At 33.6% G+C, this 23,456-nt stretch overlaps 1 non-coding gene across 1 annotated transcript; it reads left to right on the top strand.

The window, feature by feature from the left end:
• Window positions 1-22,339: 22,339 nt before the first annotated feature.
• Window positions 22,340-22,423, top strand: Trnal-cag (transfer RNA leucine (anticodon CAG)). Its single transcript has one exon. It is a non-coding gene; the product is annotated as a tRNA-Leu (tRNA).
• The last annotated feature ends 1,033 nt before the right edge of the window (window positions 22,424-23,456 follow it).

The following is a 23,456-nucleotide window of genomic DNA, read 5'->3' on the forward strand; positions in this document are numbered from 1 at the left end:
AAAGTTTTGCTCCCTCAAAAATAATCATCTTTTTTCCACTCTTAGTTCTAGTTTTAGGCAGTATTAGATGGCTAGCACGTCTAGTTGCATATTTGTGTAATTGACCTTTGCTTTCGAAAGATATTTATGTATGTATTATTTTGTCTGATTTTACGTATAAGAATACAAGTAGTGTAGTTGTATAATTGCTTAATATTCATTAATTTGGTTTCTTTATAGACTTTATCTGAAGGTGTTAAATAAGGGTAATGAAAAAGTAATTTAATTATTTTATTTTGAGCAATTTGAAGTTGGGCTATATTGCTTTTTGATGCCACACCCCATATTTCGATGAGATAGAAAAGGTGTGGTTTCACTAAACTATTGTAAATCATTAAGCGAACTCGACGAGGTAAACATCGAACCGTTGATCTCAATGAACCGATTAGGCTAGAGAGCTTGTTTGTAATATGTTCTATATGTGTATTCCATGTTAAATATGTATCAAGTCTTAGTCCTAGATATTTTTCTTGCTTTTTCTCTTGCAAAGGTATATTATTTATTGTAAGAGGTGTATGAAGTTGTATTTTTTTTATTTTTCGCTTTGAAGATCATATAGCATGTTTTATTAATATTAATAGTGAGCAGATTTGATTGGAACCACATATAAAGATTATTGAGATCTGCTTGCGCTTGAGGTATAATATCATTAATTGAGGATCCGAAATAAAACAAGCATGTATCATCAGCATAAAGAGTGAGTTCACCATGTAAGTCCAATTGATGAATATTATTAATGTATGTTAAAAAGAGCAAAGGCCCTAAAATGGAGCCTTGGGGCACTCCATAGTTTATAATTGCAGGTTTACTTTGGTACTTATTAATTTTAACAATTTGATGTCGATTAGTGAGGTAAGATCGAAACATATTCAAGGCATTGCCAGTGACACCAATACATTCGAGTTTTTCTAAGAGAATTGAATGACTAAACATTGCCAATTTTACATTGCCAATTCGCCAAAAGTATGTAGTTATATTCTATCCTATTTGGAACCTGCTTTTTATATGACTATTAATATTAACAGCGTATCAAATAGAGCCTTTCAAGATTCTTTATATTCTCAGCAATATTCCTCTCGAGTTCCGTAAGTTGATGAAATAATCGGAAATTGTTTCAAAGGACTTGGGAATTTCTTAATGCAAACAAACTTAGCGAAGTCGAGCACGAGGCGGATTCGGAATGAAGAGATTTATTTTCTCTTTTAGAGTGCGCCTTGGAACTTTTTGCCACGATAGTATTATATGGGTAAATGATCTGTCTATGCTAATCACGACAAGATCATCGTCAGATCATTACCTAAATGCAATAAAATAATATATATTAATAATTCTTACGAATTATATAAATACACTAATACTAATTATGGATTTATAATAAAGTTCTAAATGTACAAACACTATTTAAAAAATAATAAAAGTTAATTTAATATAAAGATAAATTAACATTTAATATATAAATATATTTATATGACGGCAGCAGCGACGGCTGAGCGATAGAGCTGTCTTTGTCTATGTTCGGTGGTACGGGGTCCATCACGATATTGTATCAAAATAAACTCGATGTAGGTATAACCAAAGATTTATTATTGCAAATCACAATCCACTATAATTATGTATAGGTAGGTAAACCGACAGTTTCGCCTTGGAGTTGTGGACTGGTCGGTTTCTCAAACGCAAGTGTTTGTTACACGGTCCTCCCACATTCCAACACGACTCTGTCCACGTGACTTCAACAACAAATGACGTCACCGCGTTTACCCGTTACTACTATAATCAAGTCAGCGGCTTAATTAAAATTATTGTTTTTCCAAGACATATATATTAAATGTTGACGGTGATGTCAATAATGCGGCAGTTGTTTTGACAACAAGCTACAAGCGTTGTGTATCAAACTGTCAGTGTTAGGTAACGCTTCGAAGGAGTCTAGATGGGTCGGTGCGAGTCGGCGACACTTCCATGCCGTTCAAACAACACGTGTAGAAACTGTTTACGACTCGTTGCTTAATTAATTTAATAAAACGACTACTAATGAATTAGTTTATTAAATAAAATTATGACGCGGTATTGAGTATTTATTTACTACAAAAAATTAAGGTTTTTTTTATCGCTGGATAAACGTATTACGCGTTTCCCCCACGGGAACACTGAGGGGGGCGGTATATGGGGCTCGCCGGTGTCCATGGCACCAACTGCATACCGAATATCGGAATACCCACTAAAAAACCAGCTTTACTCTTTCCGTCTTAACGAGGAGTGCAACGGGATCGCTACCATGACGCTCTAAACAATAAACATTGACCTATCAACTACAAAATATTATAAATGCCAAAGAGAGTTTGCTAATTTCTTTGTTTGTTTGTTAAGCTTTTACGTCTTAACTACTCAAGTGTCATTATGAAATTTACCATACACGTTCTCGAAGGAACAAAAAAAAAGTTTTTAATTTGTAATAATATATTAACACGGATTGTGGGTTTACGGATTAGTTTTCATTAGTTGGCGTCCCTTCACTTATTATTCACGGAGTAATGTCCAATCGAGTTAAAAAACGTGTAAAATAGTAAAGATTATGCGCGTTCACGTTCCCGAGGGTCAAAAGTTGCAGAGAGTGAACTTGTGAGGTGATTTAATTAAAATGTTTTACACGCACTTTTAAAAGCATATCATTTAGGTATTATAGTATTTAAGGCTTAATAGTTCAAGTGTCTGCCTAGAGAGGTAAAAAAGAGCAGGTTTTATCCTGGGTTAATGAATCCAAGATTTTTATTACATTGAAAGAGAAGTTTTAAAATAGGTATTATTTTTATTTATGTACCTATGGAGAAAATAATGTCGTTCTTTCTAATTTCCGGTTACTGTATTAAAGAAATGGATTTAGCTTACGTATGGTAGAATTGTCTACGTGTCTGAAATGTTTGTTTTAAGAGCCGCAATGGCCCGGTGGTTAGCAAACGGGAATCTAAACCGATGATTCTGAGTTCAGACCCGAATAAATAACAATTAATTTTCATGTGCTTAATTTGTGCTTTTAATTTATCCTGTGCTCGGCGGTAAAGCGGCGGGCCGAGATGGCCTAGTGGTAAGAACATGTGAATCTTAACCGATGATCGTGGGTTCAAACTCGGGCAAGCACCACTGAATTTTCATGTGTTTAATTTGTGATTATAATTCATCTCGTGCTTTACGGTGAAGGAAAACATCGTGAGGAAACCTGCTTGTGTCTAATTTCACTGAAATTCTGCCACATGTGTATTCCACTAACCCGCATTGGAGCAGCGTGGTGGAATAAGCTCCAAACCTTCTCCTCAAAAAGAGGAGAGGAGGCATTTAGCCCAGCAGTGGGACATTCACAGGCTGTTACGGTTACGGTTACAGCGGTAAAGGAAAACATCGCGAGGAAACCTGCATGTGGCGGATAACAATCTGCAACGTGTAACTCCAACCCTTCTCGTCAAAAGGAGATGCTCTCCTTACGAAAAGAAGCCCTTAGCCCAGCAGTGGGACATAACTATTGTTACTTTTATTATTTATTGTATAGTATCTATTAGATGTACTCTTATAAATGCGCCTATTTTTGGACATATAAAGTCATAGTAAAGCTATTACAAGCCCTAAGTCTTCAACTTGCATAAGACAAAGTATGTTTCAAACACCAAGCCAGACTTCAGGAACTGCGATATTGAAATTTCAGACGAAAGGGTTACGTCCGTCATGTTCGATGGCAAGTGATAATATCAGCGTTTCTCTCCCCTCTGTTATTTAACTGGGCGCTGTTCTCGTCCAAGTTTTTAGGGTACGCTTATTCCTTTGATCATGCCTGTGATTGTTAATTCTAACTTTTTTTTTATTATTTTTCATTTACAGAACATGTTTAGCATGTGCTTAATTTTGTGTTTATAATTAATTTCTTGGTGGCAGGGCTTTGCAAGCCCGTCTGGGTGGGTAACATTCATCAGATATTCTACCGATAAACAGTAATACTTAGCGTTGTTGCGTTCCGGTTAGAAGAGTGAGTGAGCCAGTGTAATTACAGGTACAAGGGACATAACATCTTAGTTCCCAAGGTTAGTGGCGCAGTGTTGATGAAAAAATGATTAATATTTCTTACATTGCCATCTATGGGCATTTACGGGCGGTGATGACCACTTATTATCGGGTGTCCCATTTGCCCGTCCACCTATAAAATAAAAAATTGGCGCTTGGCGGTAAAGGGAAACATTGTTAATCGAAATCACATACGTTGTGGAATAAGCTACATACCTTTTTGTTCAAATGATAGAAAGCCTGACCCCAACAGTAGGATATTTACAGACTGTTACTTAACATTTATAAATTTATATTTGTTTTATGTATTAAGGCTTTATAATTCTAAAGTACTTAAAACAATACTCAAAAAATAATAGAGCATGCAACCCAGTAGCGTGACAGCAGAAAAATATTTTTGTATAAGCTACGTTGTATTCAATTCGACAAAGAAATTTTTGAAGTGATCAAAGGAGTTTAACTTTGATAAAATAAAAAAACTATCGTCAATATAATTAATAAAAAATACTAAATTCATACAGACTATAAAATAACTACAGGTTTCTGTTATTTCCATGTATACTGAACCACTATCACAGTGGTGATATGCGCTTCACTGAATCATTTTGCTTCGCATACTTTGAATTTTTAAATTAAAATATTGCTTATTTGGAACTTGTTGGATTTCGAAAAATGTTTTTGATGCAATTACGTTTTTTTTTTTTTTAAATAAGGTTAAAAATTCGAACAAAATCTTCTGTGAATGTATATAATGTTCAACTTAAGGTTTATTGTATAATTGATGATTAAATTGTAAAAAAGTTTAAGTGATCATAAATTAAGATAATCCGTATTATATGTTATCACTTATATATAAAGACTTACCATAGTTTTTTTTCGAAGAAAGTAAAAAGTTGAAAATGACTTTTTCGAATTATAATTAGCATCCTTTATTAGAGTATGTTGTACAATGCTTACAAAAAAACTAGAAGAATAATAAAATCTAAACGAAATTAAAAATATTTTTTCAATAAGATTTTAAATTTAAAATATATTATTAAAATTACATGCTTTTTATCTGATGTTAATAAAGGCTTAATGTTTTCGGCAAACGGACAAGAACAGAGACAACGTGGACAAATAAGGCAGTCAGTTACAATTATATAATATATACTTATGTATATAATGTATTAAAAATTAGCAATTAATGAATCCACGTACATCACATTTTCATTTACCTAATTAAAACCCTTATTACGTAGTGATATCTTCTAGACAATCCTTATATCATTTAAATCAGGAACTAAAAATATTCAGAACAGACTTATTAGCATAATCAAACCACGTGGCTAGTACTATAAAAAATATAAATTTGCATGATTTAAAGTAATTGAAAGAAGACCAAACCTGCAACCTTCGTCGATGACTTATATCTCCCACTGAACAGTACCGTCTTCGAAGTTCCTTGTATTAGCATTTAAAAGTAATTTGCATATAAATAGATTTATTAATGTTATGCTTCTTGTTATTTGATTTACATCGAAGAGTTGAAAGTTTGCTTCGGAATCTGCCGTTTAATTTTAAAACTTTGAGTTTTGGAACAAGACTTAACCGGTTAAATATTCCTTTTAACTTTTCGAATTTCGTTTCTTCCCTTTTCTTTATTTATAACGTACAGTTTTACGTTAACTGATAACGTCTGATCTTATATGGATTACTGTTAAAAAATAAAAAAAATAACAGCCTGTAAATGGCCCACTGTTGGGCTAAGGCCTACTGCTGCAATGTGGGATGGTGAAAACAAGTCGCCGATTTCCATTCGCAACATTCAGGCTTACTCATTATGTTTTGCTTCCAGCGAGCACGAGATGAATTAAAAAGCACATGAAAATCTGGTTCCTTGCCCGGGTTGGAACTCGAAATGCACATTTTCTAACCACCGAGTTTTTCTAATCACGGCTAATGGTCAGATTTTTTTTATTCTAACAATAAATAATATAATATAATATTACAAACGCGAAGAAGTTGAAGTATTTTATTGCTCAATAAAATAGGTGTATATGTCTATTATGATTTGAGAGAGATACCTCAAAAAACTATTTAAAAAAGCTGATATATTTTAATAAGACCCGAAATTGCCCAGCGGGTAGAATAACCGGATTATATTAAACTAAGATTGCAGGTTAAATCCGTATCCGTATTATCCTTATAATAAGCTACATTATAGCAAACAATAATTAAAAATTTACTTTACTGAAATAATAATTGAATTGAATATGCAAGAAGTATTTTTTTTTATTTTGTTCATTTAACTTCTGTATTGCTCTGCACCAAGATATATGTATAATATAAAACATTTTTGGAAAAATAGACTGGATTTTGAGAAAATCTGAAGACGACTACAATCACTAATACTATTATTCTACCACTAAACCAAAATACCTTGTGTTACTGTATTCTGGTATGGGATCTGAGTTAGCCAGTGTAATAACAATTACAAGGGACGTAACGTTTTGATTTTTTTTTTGACGCATCAGCGATAAATGAAATAAGTAACATTTCTTACACCATCATTGTTTACAGGCGGTAGTGACTACTTGCCATCAAGCGGCTCACTTAGCTACCTTACTATATAAAAGAAAGATTATTACTCATTAAAAATCATTTATATTTCCAACACTAATTAACACTCTCTATTCTGTGTGGATCATAAAAATTTGAGCCTTAGAAAGTAACGTAGCTTTTGTACGAAGGTGCGAAGCAGACGCGCTAAGTTTGAAACTGAAAAATATTGATTCAAAAGAATTTTTCACCTGTAACGTGACGCTCGACGCTGTCAAAGGTCTCCGTTGATTCCAATACCGGGTGTGATTACTATGTAGTTAGTAGCTAAAACAAAATGTATACAAATCTCAAAGGTTTACGAAGGTTATATTCCAGGTACCAGGTCTCTTGTTGAAGGGAGGAACATTGAGGACCTTTACAATACCGCTGACGTCAGAGTATTTCCTTTGATAAATGAACCTAAGCTTATCTCTCGAGTTATTTGAAAACGACCCTTACTGCTTTGAATTAAGGTTACATTTTTTACCGTAATTTATAATACCTTGATTATTAGTGATGTCAACGATTGTTGAGATTAGTGATTTTTAATAAGGTAACTTTTAACGTTATTTATCTGATTTTAAAATATTTCTCATATAACATAGCAAACAAATATCTGCACACATATATAAGTACCAATAAAAGAGTTATCTAGCAACTTTTTTCATGAATTCGGGTGGTAATTCTTTAGGTTAGTGACTTCAATCGTACAAACTCTCCAACTCTTTATATAAATATTGTTATATAAATAGCAAAGGATTGTTCTCAATTTCGAAAATTGTTTTACCAGGATAAATAAGCACGCGATCGGACGCGAAAGTCCAAATATTACATGACCAAAGAGTTTTATCTAAATTACAATTCATATTTAGAATGGAAAAACATTGTTTGGACTTAGCACTATGGTTAAGAATTTTCTTTGGATTATATTTATTAAAAGAAAATGAACTGTATGTATAATAATATGAAGAGTACATTTTAAAATCACGCACATTTATAAGAATGTGTGCAAAATAATAACATTGTGTAATATATTTCGTTTTTGTAGAAAATTACGCAACATTAATAAATTTTCAATTACATAAAAAACAATCGACTCGCTAGTGACAGCTTAGGGGTTAAATAAAAAAAGCAATTTATCTTAAAGTACAAAACTCATCATCGTCATTGTCAGCCAGTGTCAGTCTGCTGCTGGGCATATGCCTCTCCCATGGAACGGGCCACCTGCCTCTACATTTTCGGACATGGGGCACTCAGTCATAAAGTTATATTAATTAGAAAAAACACAACAATATTTTTAACCATATAACCATAAAGTATATAAATATACTTGATTATTTATATAATAAAGCTTAACATTGATAACGTTTAAATTTAAAAAATATATTCCATTAAATTTCATAATCTTTATACTAAGTTTATCTAAAAGAGATGATCTTCGCGATAAGGCCGCCCTTTGTACATGGATTCATTTTATGTATTTTTATTTATGTATTTTGTTTGTTTTATGTATATTTTTTAAAAATGTTTGAAGGTGAACAAGTAGAAATACTAGCTTTAAAATTTCCTACTCCAGTTTCAACATTGCCTATCAGAGTCCCTTCATCAATCAGCTGGAGTGTACTGAACGATGTTTTTGTTTCAGCTCCGGCTTGACAATCGGCGCGATGAGCGAGGGGGCCAGGGGGAGCAGGCGTATCCCCACCCCTATGCCTCCACCCAAGGAGCAACCTAATCGGTACGTCCAAATAAACAATGATAATCCTGTGTAGTTTCGGACACTTGATTAAATGTTACTAACAGATGTATCACTAAAGTTTATTTCGTATTTAAATCGTATTTTTTTTTTAATTTATCAATAAATATATGACAAGTTGATTTTTTTTAATTTTTAGTGATAATATTACAAGATATGTTAATAAACAATTGAAGAAGTAATTACGTGCGACCAGGTATTGGCGGAAATATCATTATGATTAACTAGGCTCCACCCGCGACTTTCCCGCGTGTTAGGGGGTGGGCAGGCCAGGCACCCTACGTCCTTTTTGTACCTGACAACGGGTATGCATAAATGATCATCGGTTGAGTATGTAAGATGTGAACGTAACAAACAAACAAATTCACTTTCACATTTAAAATATTCGAGATGGCGAATAGTCGAGATGGCCTAGTGGTAAGAACGCGTGAATCTTAACCGATGAACGTGGGTTCAAACCCGGGCAAGCACCACTGAATTTTCATGTGCTTAATTTCTGTTTATAATTCATCTCGTGCTTTTCGGTGAAGGAAAACATCGTGAGGAAACCTGCATGTGTCTAATTTCATCGAAATTCTGCCACATGTGTATTCCACCAACCCGCATTGGAGCAGCGTGGTGGAATAAGCTCCAAACCTTCTCCTCAAAAAGGGAGAGGAGGCCTTAGCCCAGCAGTGGGACATTTATAGGCTGTTATTGTATTATTGTATTTAAAATATTATTAGACTTACTGATTTAGATTAGTTCGTGAAGATTTCGTAACCGATGTATCAATAAGTTTTATGAATTTAATTGCTAGCAATATTACCACAATACCACGCGGTCACGATTTGTACAGTAGATATGTTTAATTTTTATTTGCATATACTTAAGGCTTTAATGTAAATAATTTTTGAATAAATATATTTAGAGTAATTTTATCTATATTTTGTGGTTATTTTTCATCGAGATATTTTAATTGTTGACCTATTTGGCAAATTAAAAGAATTGAACCCTTTATATAACTATATATTACGACAAAGCGTTTAAAACAATCGTTTATTTACTATTTATGAGACACGAACGATCGTTAAGCAAACGATACTCTTGAAATTTAATAGTATTGTATAAAAACTCATCCCTGACTCTGTCACACGTGCGGCGCGCACAGAGAATGTGTTCGTGTTATGTGGTCACGTTCACGAGACGAAAGATTTTAATTACATACTTTGATTTTTGCTTATAACATCTATACTAATATTGTTAACGCGACAGAAACTCTATCTGTCTTTTACGCTTTCACGGTTAGAACATTGAATCGATTTTGATAGAATTTGGTATGAATCAAGCTTGAACCCGAGGACATACATAGACTACTTTTTTATAATAACCCCGAACCCCAACTCCTACAACTCCCTTACTTAACATGCGGATGAAGCCGCGGGCGAAAATTATTGTTTAGTGTGAACAAGATTTAGTTAATGTGATATTACTATATACACATGTGAGAGTAATTAGTTTTTTCCTGGTTACATATTTAAGTCGATATTTAATTATTTTCATTGTTTGTAATTGTAATAAGAAATTCCGTCCGTACTTTTTTATGTAAAATTTGTATTACGGGCATTTGCCCGGCTCATTTGAGCCACCTGATTGTTAATGCTCACCACTGCGCATAGACATTGCCACCTTCGCAATTTTTTAACCATTTCTTACATTGCCAATGCGCCACTTACCTTGGAAACTGAGATGTCATGTCCCTTGTGTCTATTGGTTACACTGGCTCACTCACCCTTCAAACCGGAATAAAACAGTACTAAGTATTGCTGTTTGGGTGTAGAATATGTGATCAGTGAGTGGTACCTATTCAGACGGGCTCAAAACGAAAACGAAACTACTAACCACTAAGTTAAAGCTATACCGACGACATCGCAGACACATTGTAAACACTGGTGAAGAGGACAAAAATGGGGTCTTTAGACAAGTAGATTTTGGATTATTGTCTAAATATCAATAGTAAATAAACTATTTTAAGTAATCGAAACAATCAATTTTTTATATAGTATAGGTAGGCGAACGAACATATGGGCCACCTGATGGTGAGTGGTCAAGATCATTGCTTACATCGCTAATGTGCCACCAACATCGGGAACTGCTGTTTTGCGATAGAATATCTGATGAGTGGGAGGTACCTACCCAGACGAGCTTGTACAAAGCCCTACCACAAGTAAAGAAATAAATTATTAAAAAAATAAGTCTAGAAAGATTTATTTCTTTAATAATAATACAATGAATAAAGAATGCATGGAAATCACTATTCGATTCAGATTTTTAGCATCTTCAATATCGGGAATCGTAAAAACTTTGTTGATAGACTTTGCCCATTCTAACTTCGGAATTGCTTTACCAGTCTTTACATTTGAATTGCTATAAAGGCTCGGATCTTTATGGGAATTCAAACACTCAAAGTTTTGTAACAAGATTAAAGTTTCAAATGTTAACGGTCAAGGAATCGAAAGTACAATCGGGGACGTTTTATACCAGGTATTGTAAGATGCGTCTTCATTTTATCAATGCTGGCTGGAGAATCGAAATCTCAGGAGTAAAAAGTTATAGACAGGGTCGTTGTAAATAATTTCAATATAAGTGACTCGTTCCGACTATGTGTGCACACAGCACGAAACACGATACACGTGTGTCGGGGGTTAAAAAGAATAACCAATATTAAAACTCAGACATTCTTACATTTTAGAGATTGATTTTTCTCGGGACTCTGACTTGTTAAATATCTCTAAAGTTTATCTAAATTATTTGTATTATATCATACATCTTCAAAATATCTCTCTTTTCACGTTGTTTCATTATTTGTATAAAATATTGCAACGAATAATTTTAACCAAAAGTTTTTATATCTCTGTATCTTATCTTCAAATATTAATTCATAAGATAATTTATTCAGTTACCTTTACCTTGTTGATATAAATTAATATGCAGATAATAAAAATTTGTTCGAAGGTAAACGCACTCGTAATTCTTAATAGGTTCGTAATTCGAGGTAACTCAGTACGAGTGTCCAAACTCTCCAAAATATTTTAATTATATAGATATTGTAATGCAATGATTTTAAGTACCTACCCATGCTGTTGTAATTTATTTAAGGAAATTCTATTGATTACGGAGATAAAATTGTAAGAACATTTATTGGTAAATAAATAAATATTCTATCAATCACATAAAAAATGCTTATGAAAACCATCATCCATCTATAAGCATTAAATAGATAGATATATAGATATTTATATATTATTTATTTATTACTTATATGAGAAAAAACAGTATGAAATTATAACAAAATAAAAAAGATATAAGATAACATACATACCAATCCAGTTTCCACAGTAATAAATAATTACTACAGAATTAAGCTAAGAACAGAAGAGAAAATAGTAAGACAAAACAGAAAAACAAGGAAAAAATAAAGTCAATATTCGATATAATTGATAATAAAATTAAAAAGAAAATTCATGAAATAGGTGGTAAATAATAAGGAAAAACATAAAATATAAAATTAATTCAATAACCGATTTATATATTTTTAGTAACAGACCCTTGACAAATTACAATTCAAATCGCATGAAAATAAAGAGTGATATAAAAATAAAATTATTCATGCAAAATCCGATCGCTCCATAATTATTGGTAATGTATACGATGGCGCGTGTTTTCGTCTGACGTGACATGAATGAACGTCACACTGATTGGTTCATGATATTGAAAGGGAACGGATACAATGAGATCTGGAAAGTTCTCCTCATATATTAGGCTGGATAGGATTCGTGTTTAATGAAACATGTTTTAGTAATGATTTAGATTGATACATCACTTTAATTACAGACGTAACAAACTGATGGTAGTCTGATGATGCTTAATATTTAGTAGTACAGGGACTTGCGTTGTACATTTTTATAATACGGGTTTGATATCCATTTGGGCCTATTCCGAATCTTGGACCTTCTTCATCGTAAATAAGAAAATAAATTTGATTTTTTGTTAAATAAATATTCAACCAATCATCTTTTTGTACAGATAAGGACATAAGGTACCTAAGATCTATCTCGTGAACAATAGGCGCTGCGAAAGTCGTGTATCGGTAAACGTTTGCAAAAAATTAAAGGACCATTGTAACGCCAGGCACTAGCTGGTAACATATATAAAATGCCATGAGGCCTTAGCTGCTCTGATTCTTATGACAAATGACTTTTTGCGAAGGTCTCTCGCGACATATTTCACCGAAGTTCTTCTAAATATTATTCATTTAGGTATACGAGGGACTGCTTCGTGCTGGCTCGTCCGAGTAAGTTGTACCTGTCCACTAATTAATTGTTATACCGTCAAACATCAAAACTTCGAATGCCTTGTTTCAGTTTGACGTGTTTCTGAGCGTAATTACAGTTGACAGGGAATGGTGTAAGTAGTGAATCGAAGTTCTAAATGTACCTGTGTCTTCATTTCAATATAATTGAAAAAATACGCCCATTTTATTAACACGACTACTAATATATTGTCATATACTTCAAATCAATTTTTAAGTCTTTGTTTCTGACACCGATCTACGGTACTTACACTAAAGATCGATTTGCTTATGAATTACAATTAACATCTATATTTATGACGTTTCGTTTGACGTGACACGAATGCGAGTCTATTTTAGTTTGTTCATGATATTGCGTGGACAATTTTTTTAATTTACGTTTGCTAAAAATAAAAATTAATTAATAAAAATTCTAAATATATTAAATGTGATGTTTATTTTTTTCGAATATCATTAACATGAAAGTAACTCAATCTGTTTATCTGTCACTTACGATTTCACGGCTAAGCCACTGAACCGATTTTGATGAAATGTGATACCCAAAGAAAAACATAGGCTACATTTTTAATACGTAACGCCCGGGCAAAAAAACGCGAGTGAAGGTGCTAGCGAAAACTAGTACTGATATAAAAACACTATTAATAAACGTATAAATGTTTGCTTCTCAAAGTTTAAAGGCGGCGAGTGCAAGCTACAGCCGACAAGTTATTAAATAAACTCGTACAAGTGCTGTATGGAATTACACGATATTATATCGTAGGGACAACATTGCGAAGCCTGATATCATAACACCGCGTATAATGTATTGTTGTCTCATCTATTTGAATATATTGAAGCATTGGGATATTAGACGTCGATATATAAATGATTCAAATGGTAATATTATAACATGAATATAAAGATAATAATAAGCCGCAATGGCAGAGTGGTTAGAGTACGTAGATCTTTATCGAATACGCGGGTTCAAATTCAAGTTCAAATGAAATTTCATGTGCTTCATTTACGGTTATAAATCATTACGTGCTTAGAGGAGGAGGAGGATGACATCGCGAGGACAAAATTCTGCCACATGTGTGTGAGCAGCGTGGGGAAATATGCATAATAACTCAAAAAATTCTTCTTGATAAAGCCGCCTGCTTTAGCCCAACAATGGGACTATTTTATGCACAAATAACTGTAAAGGCAAAATATATTTTATTGATTTCAATACGTATTCACGTACATGTAATTTTAAAATGGTCAAGATAATATTAAGTACTAGTTCGCTGGCATTTCAGGCCCAGAAAGCGTAACAAACAAACAAATATAACAAGTTTACCTGTTTATAATCATCTTTACATTAATAATATACGCTGGTATAGTAATTATATATATGGTGTGGTACCTATCTGGTGATAGGCCTTTGTGCAAGCTTGTCTGGGTAGGTACCACTCACTCATCAGATATTCTACCGCAAAACCGTTGTGTTCCGGTTTGAAGGGTGAGTGAGCCAGTGTAATTACAGGCACAAGGGACATAACATCTTAGTTCCCAAGGTTGGTGGCGCATTGCTAATGTAAGCGATAGTTAACATTTCTTACAATGCCAGTGTCTATGGGCGTTGGTGACCACTTACTATCAGGTGGCCCATATTCTCGTCCGCCATCTTATTCTATAAAAAAATTTTGGCCCGACCTGGGAATTGAAACCATGACCTCCGGGTCTGCGGCCTTACATCAAGCCACTAGATCAACGCGGCAGTTAAATATATACAGTAACAGCCTGTTAATGTCCCACTGCTGGGCTAAGGCCTCCTCTCCCTTTTGAGGAGAAGGTTGTGGAGCTTATTCCACCACGCTGCTCCAATGCGGGTTGGTAGAATACACATGTGGCAGAATTTCAATGAAATTAGACACATGCAGGTTTCCTCACGATGTTTTCCTTCATCGTTAAGCACGAGATGAATTACAATAACAGTTAAATATATATAGTACGGTATAGTTATAAAGTCTATCGATAAGAATCGGCAAGGAACTCCATAGCTACTCTATTCCAACAGTTCAATAAAATACAGGTGTTAGTAACTTGCTGTATGACGTGCTTTAATATGAGACAAAATTTATGTATGAAGTTATTGTTTTACAACCAATTTAGCACCTACACGTGAACCAGCTTGTCGTTAGCCGCTGCAACGACCGAACACAGAGCTGTCTATACTGACATATTACGCAAAACGACTAGCATTTATCAGCGGCTTCGCTCGCTTATTCCGTTATCTTAAATGACTACTAATAATATTTACTTTTATTGATAACATTAGTATTTATAAGTATTACACTTTACCGCTTCGATAATATGGTACGCAAGGTCTCCAAACCCCGAGTTAGGACCTAAGTTATTTGCTTTATCAATCAAGAAATTCTCAGTAAGTAAACTCTCTTTGGTCATGTCTGATTGATGACACATTAGATGAAATTAAAGAAATAGAAATTGCAATTTCATGCAGTGGCGTAGCTATGTCAGCGCAACCCACATGGACCCTTAATACAAGGCCCACTTTTTTATCTCGCAACACACAAAGACTTATTTTATTATATAAAAACTTCTTTTTTGATTTACATTTTTCAACAAGTGAAAAAAAAGTGTCCTGTAGAGAATTTAAATTTACACACGCGATTTTATTGATATTACATATATTATGATTATGTCGCGTATAATTTGAAATTAAATATCACTGCAATTTCATTTTTGATTTACTGGTGGTAGGGCTTTGTGCAAGCTCGTCTGGGTAGGTACCACCCACTCATCAGATATTCTACCGCAAAACCTCAATACTTGATATTGTTGTGTTCCGGTTTGAAGGGTGAGTGAGCCAGTGTAATTACAGGCACAAGGGACATAAAATCTTAGTTCCCAAGGTTGGTGGCGCATTGGCTATAAGCGATGGTTGACATTTCTTACAATGCCAATGTCTAAGGGCGTTTGGTGACCACTTACCATCAGGTGGCCCATATGCTCGTCCACCTTCCTATTCCATAAAAAAAAAAATCACTTATTATAAAACCTAGCTTTCATTTGTCTAATGGCGACAGCTGATTTCTCCTCCAACGTTTAACAGTCCACGTTCATTTTATAATAGGCAAAGGGGTCCAGATCATCGCAACCTGAAATAGCTTATTATGTAGCTAAGTATGTATTAATAGTATAGAATGCATACAATTGTGCACAATTTTATGTTCTGCGCAGTTTGGTACTCTGATTTTAGATGCGCCGTGACCGAAATCACATTGGAAGAGATAAAAATAATAATCATCTTGTAGTTTGAAGGCTACGTAAGCCATTTTGATATAACCTAACTGGTTCCCCTTCTTAAGACTAAAAAGTAATTCAACGTTTCTTTTAAGTGATAAAATTCAAATGAATAAAGGAATGAAGACGGCTTATACCAAGACGTAAATATAGAATGATATAGAGATGGGTTACCACCCAGACCGCCCTGCACAAAGCGCTATCGCGGGTACGAAGCAGATATGTATGTAATTATTACATATTACGTAATTAATGATATCACTTGAACAAAAATATTATCAAAGTGTTCTATCACAGCGTGTGTCATGCGGAACATTACAATAAATAAATGTCGATAACCTTTGCATATTAAGGTCTACGTTAGTGGGTGGGCAACTTTTAATACCTATATACCTACTTAAGTAAATAATTTGGTTATAATTGCTGTTATATTTATAGATTATATAAATAAATAATAATAATTAATGTATAATGAGAAAATATGTTGAGCCAATTTGAATAAAACTATAAGCACGAATTTCATTTAGATGTCTTCATAAGAGCACTTTCTCGGTGCAACGTTTCGTAGTGTGACGCTTAAATGTAATATTAGTATCAGTGGTTTTTCAAAAATATTGACACATTGATCGGGTCCATGAGATGAAGGCAGATGGCGCAGCGCCTTCGAATCAAAATTGCCTCCTAAGTATCCTATTTATTAAAGCTTATTCTATTTGTTCACAGAAATAATAAAATTATATTATCAATCAAAGTAGAAAAAAAATAATCCTGGCGCAATCGGTATTAAATTTATTCTTGGTTAAAATAATATATAGATACATGTATTTGTGATACTATGTGTAACGGATATTAATAAATAGAATCCAATTTCCGATATTGTATTTTATTAAATCCGCGCATTTCCTGTCATAGCCTACGCATACTGTAATGTTATCGCTATTAAATTACGGGATCATTGATCTTATACCTTTACACAGTCAGTTCAGCCTTTTCTCCCTTTTGAGGAGAAGGTTTGGAGCTTATTCCACCACGCTGCTCCAATGCGGGTTGGTAGAATACACATGTGGCATAATTTCAATGAAATAAGACACATGCAAGTTTCCTCGCGATATTTTCCTTCACCGTCAAGCACGAGATGAATTTTAAACACAAATTAAGCACATGAAAATTCAGTGGGTTTGAACTCACGATCATCAGTTAATATTCAAGTGTTCTAACCACTAGGCCATCTCGGCTTATACCTTTACACATAGGGTATAATTTTAAACTAACCAAAATCAATATTCACTGCTCTAACATTATTGCTAAATAGCTTAAAATATTACCTGAATAAGCTTAAAATAAGAAGAGAGCAACGATTGAAAACTTAATCTATTTTTAAAATTTTATAAAGATAGATATTTTTAATTTTAAGCATTCAAACGAGTAAATTATTTGTTCGTCTGGTGGTTATATTATGTACCTTCCACGATAATAATTTTTTTTTTAAAGAATAGGAAGGCGGAACATATGGGACACCTGATGGTAAGTGGTCACCAACGCACATGGACATTGGCATTGTGAGAAATGTTAACCATCGCTTACATCACTAACTACTAGCAACTAAGATATTATGTCTTGTGCCTGTAATTACACTAGCTCACTGACCCTTAAAATCGGAACACAACAATACCAAGTACTGCAGTTTTGCGGAAGAATATCTGATGAGTTGGTGGTACCTACCCAGACGTGCTTGCACAAAGCTCTACCACCAGCAAAATACTACGGTAATCTACTACGGTAGTCTATTACGAGAATGTTTTACTTCCCATATATCGTCTTTGCGACTCCAACCATATGATCTAAGATTATATCCTTTGGGTCTGTACATAGACTACGGACTTGAAGCCAATTTCGTCCAATATATATAAACAAAGTGTATAACGAATTCCTATAAAAATAAATTGAAGAAAATGATAAAAAAAAATAATTAATATCCAAATTTCAACAGAACTTGTATTATTATTAGATCCGCCTGTGGCTTCGCCCACGTGTGAGGGGCGGACGTGATAGCTGGTAGGTACCCTGTGTCCCTTTCAAAATTTAACGATAATCAGATAAATTCACTTTCATATTTATAATATTAGTCAGAATTACGTTAACATAATTAAAAAAAAGTTTTTTAATTTTTTACTCTGAAGATGCAATTAGTCAGTCAAAAGCCAGTCTAGTCATTCTGTTAATCAGAGGGCAAATAAAAAGATATAATTACTGTATCCCGGCACTCCAAATATACTCAATTTACGACATAACGAGCTGTTATTAGTAAAACTTTTTCATCCAAAGCATTTAACGCGAGTTTACATGAAACACGATCAAACAGATGCTCACCCCATAAGGGCAGTCGAAAGTAAATATTTTAATATTACGGTAATGCATTTAAAAAATTAATGCACCTCGCATGAGTCTACTGAAGCCGTGCGTTTTCGATGACAGACTACAATAAACATACGCACGTGTGGTGACCGCGCGCTTTGAGTTACACAATTCAGCGGGGATACACTATATTTTTTCATGATATAGATTGGCGGACTTGCAAATGGGCCACCGGATGGTAAGTTGTCACCACCGCTTATACACGTTCGCGATGTAAGGAATATTAAACGTGCCTTACATTGCTGATGCGCTAACAACCTTGGGAACGAAGATGTTATGTCCTCATGCCTGTAGTTACACTGGGTAACTTGCCCTTTAAACCGGAACACAAAAAATACTAAATCTTACTGTTTGCTGGTAGAATATCTGATTAACAGGTCGTACCCTTCTGACGGGCTTGTACAAAGTCCTATATCGTGTTAAAAGGTATGTGGATAAATGATTTTTATTCGCCTCATCTTTTCAGTTGTACCAGAGGTTAAAGTAAAATAAAAAAACGCCAACACGTTACGCGGCATCGCGCTTCTTATTAATAATGTGTGAACTCCCGAAATACATAAATTTTATTCTTTACTGAGCATTTTCTCTATTGGAAGTTTAAAAATTCAATTATATTTATGAAAAGAGCTTTTGCTCACAGGCTGTGTAATAACTTCAATTGTAACTGTAACGGTGTATGAATGTAATGAAATATTCTAGGTAAATTTTTATCTACGTCTGGATTTTCGTATTATATATAATTTAGGCCACAAATTTAGTAATTATATAGTACTTGAAAAAATACTCTTATCGAAGGTCAAGCATAAAATATGAGTCGAGATGCATAACCTTAAATTGTTTTTATAATACATTCCTTGTTAAAACAAAAGAAGAAAATTTACTACATTATCCACCAAGCAGCAGCTTGGAGCAGCGTGGTGGAATAAGCTCCAAACGAGAAGAGGCCTTATTCCAGCAGTGGGAAATTTACATACTTACTGTTAATTTTTACTGCAATTTCTTATATGATTTAATTGATATACAATCGATATATAAATAACAAAGTTTTATATTAATTCACGTTGCTATATATTCGTTATCTCCAAGGGTTTTATGATTCAACTTCATACTCGTTACAATATTACGAAGACCACTTAGAATTTCAAAGATTTACCGCTCATCAAATGACCCTAGACTTGACTTCAGTCGAGTCTAAAGTATTGCCGGTCTTTTGAAACACGCTTTGGGGGGAAATCTGAGTGCCATCTCTGTAAGTTGGACAGAGATTTAGAAAAAATAGATTTGGCAACGTTCGTTAAGTTTTTAATAACAACGATGTTTTTAAACAACGACGACGACAATCATGTTTGTAAAACATACTTTGGCTGACGTTTGCCTACAAGATACCTATTTACTTGATGGTAAGGGTTTGGGTAGGTACCATCAACTACTCATTACGTATTCTACAAGCAGCAATACTTTACTAAGTATAACACAACAATACTTTGTTGTGTTCCGGTTGGAAAGGCGAGCGAGCCAGTGTAATTACAGGCACATGAGGTGCAAACTTTAAATATGTGTAGTCTTATGTATTGAGATTATAAAATTTAGTCCGAAGATAGTTCTAAAATACTGTTGTATAGACATATCACAATATAAAGTAATGATTGCAAAAATATGAAAACATTTTTTTAATAAATAAAAATATAAAAATAAATGAAAGAAGCATTTTCTGAATATCCGAGGTTGGCTAGAGATAGAGATAAATAGTGGAGCACAACAAACGCCAACCCTGAATGAATAGAATATTGCAAGTGAATGATGAATTAAGATTTCTCGAAGTATTTGTACAATCATCTAGATAAAATTCAATTTTATATATATTTTCTTCTGATGGTACTTACTAAAAAGAACATTAATTTAAATTTCCTATAATAAGGTATGCGTTTATAACGCGCCTGGTCAGAACGTGAATGTTAACTGAAAATTGCGGGTTCAAATATTGAGAAGCATCACTGAATTAACAGGTTTTACTGGTGGTAGAGCTTTGTACAAGCTCGTCTGGGTAGGTACCACCCACTCATCAGATATTCTACAGCAAAACAGCAGTACTTGGTATTGTTGTGTTCCGGTTTTAAGGGTGAGTGAGCCAAGGGACATAATATCTTAGTTACCAAGGTTGATGGCGCATTGGTGATGTAAGCGATGGTTAACATTTCTTACAATGCCAATGTCTATGGGCGTTGGTGACCACTTACCATCAGGTGGCCCATATGCCCGTCCGCCTTCCTATTCTATTAATAAAAAAAGGTACTTAATTTGTTTATAATTCATCTCTTGTTCGGTTAATATCACTTGTCTATGGGAAGTGGTGACTAAATACCACTTCCCATAGAATAAATGGCATACACAATACACACGATAATTAAATAACTCTGTCTGTAATATGAAAAACTTTGTTTAAAGAAAATAAACCACATGAATATCACGTAATGTCATTTCTAGTCACTTATGCTGTCTCATCCTACGTTACCCGTTGAAGCGATCATAAAAGAAGCACTCTGGACAATATCTTATATTATGGACATGAGATGTTTAATGTATTATATCCTTTTGAAATATGCTATCAGACTAAAATAAAACAAAGATATATTCTTTTATATGTCCGTGTATAAAAGAGACAGAGGATAGGTACCCTGTGTCCTTTTCTGTATCCATGACAACTTTTGTGCAAAATTTCATTATGATCAGTGGAGTAGTTAAGATGTGAAAACTTAACATACAATTGAGCCCATTTTCTTATTTATATTATTCGTAAGTTTTCTTTGTAATTCATTGACTGAAATATATTTTTGTTTTAAAACAGTAGATTTGTATATACTATTGCGATATATTTAATCACTGAAAAACATAATAATTTAAATACATATATACGCATAAAAAATATTCATCATTAAAAAATTCCATTTAACAAAAGGTGACGTACCGACGCAGCGCCACCCACCAGGTATAATTGCGTTTTTAAACTATCCAGGAACCCATTGAAAAATAAACTAACTAAAAATTACTAACTCCTTCTAAACGGCCGGAGCGATTTGGATGAAATTTTATGTGTATATTTAACAGTATAAATATATCAAGTTTACTAATACATATTGATGATCATCAATGAATCATACAGCAAAAGATACGTTTTTATATTTATAGTTGTGGTAACCAAATTTTCTATTTTTCTATTATTCATTACGAAATATTAATTTACATGAAATAAATTTTATTGATTGATTACAAAGTTAACAGTATTTTTAATATCAGCATTCGTTTCGTTTCATCACTTGACTTAGATTTGTGACGAGTGGTCGTAAAACATAATCAAAATATTTTGATTCAAGTAAAGCTAGTCTTTGTGCAAGCTCGTCTGGGTAGGTACCACCCATTCATCAGATATTCTACCGCAAAACAATACCAAGTGGTATTTTTGTGTTCCGGTTTGAAGGGTGAGTGAGCCATTGTAATTACAGGCACAAGGGACATAACATCTTAGTACCCAAGGTTGATGGCGCATTGGCGATATAAGTGATGGTTAATATTTCTTACATTGCCAATGTCTATGGGCATTGGTGACCACTTAATATCAGGTGGCCCATATGCTCGTCTGCCTACCTATCTATATATATAGAGTATTTTTAAATCATTATGTTACAATATTGTTGAATGTTACAATTGAATGTAATTGAGCGAACACACGGATTGACGCGAAAAAGTGACTTTGATATATTATACTGTTCAATGACAGAAGTAAGTTTTACTGAACTTGCAGTTAAAATGAGATGTTAAGTATTTGGTAAGAGATTCCGTTTGCTGTTTTCAGACACGTTGTCATCGTCAGGATGGCCGAGCGGTCTAAGGCGCTGCGTTCAGGTCGCAGTCCACTTCTGTGGGCGTGGGTTCGAATCCCACTTCTGACATACCATTTTTACATATATAAAAATATTTTTTAAAAAATAATAATTTTAAGTAACGTATAATAGAATGCATTGTAAGTTCTTCTGAGAAGGATATCTGTCATTTATTAGTTATTCTTATTAATTAGTCCTTCTATAGTTCCAAAATATCACTTCATGATGATTATGACCAATCTGACAGGAGTGACACGGCTGGTTAGAAATACTAATGTATCCGAACGGCGATGCCAACTTTACCCCAGGTGACTATTTATTCAATAGTCAGATAATTCAATAATTATTTTCATTGAAAACAAATGATATGATAATGAATGATTAAAAATAAAAAATATATATCTCAAAAGAGAATACAAACACGACTGTCTTTAAAAAATAAAATTACAAGAATTAATAATCAATTAAAACAGATCAAAGTTTAATTGTTGGCGTGCCTTTAGATAAGTCATGAGTCAACCTTTGTTTATCACGATTATGGGATACAATCCTAATGTTCAACTTCGTATCTAAATATATCCTTATTAGTACTGTCATATTTGATTAATTCTTAATATAATTGAAGCGTCAATAGCGCAATGCTTTATGGGTCGCCTAGCTATGTAAAATTCCCAGGTTCGATCCTGACCCCTTGACCTATTGTCGTCTCCTCTCCTATCACAAGTTTTACACTCAATTAAAGGGGTATATATGAATAATAGTCATTCTTTAAAAAAATATTAACATGTCAGTTGCGACAAATTTGAACCACTTGTGTATAGCACCAAATCAAACTATATAGAATGACTTTGAACGAATGAATGGGTTACTGTTCACAAAAAAAAGAACGACATGACAGTGATGATTAATTATATAATTTATATAATAAGCAAGTTGTTAAGCAAGTTCAATGATACGCTACCAACCTAAATTATGCTTTTTTTATTTAAAAAAGAGGCGACGGCGAACCTTTGTCCGACTAACAAATTTTTTGAGTTGAAATAGTGACGATACAAAAAAGTTTTGTTAAAAAGTTTACTTGCATAAATACATTTGATGTATT

This window comes from Nymphalis io, chromosome 10 (genome assembly GCF_905147045.1).
Source record: "Nymphalis io chromosome 10, ilAglIoxx1.1, whole genome shotgun sequence".
Lineage (NCBI taxonomy): Eukaryota > Metazoa > Arthropoda > Insecta > Lepidoptera > Nymphalidae > Nymphalis > Nymphalis io.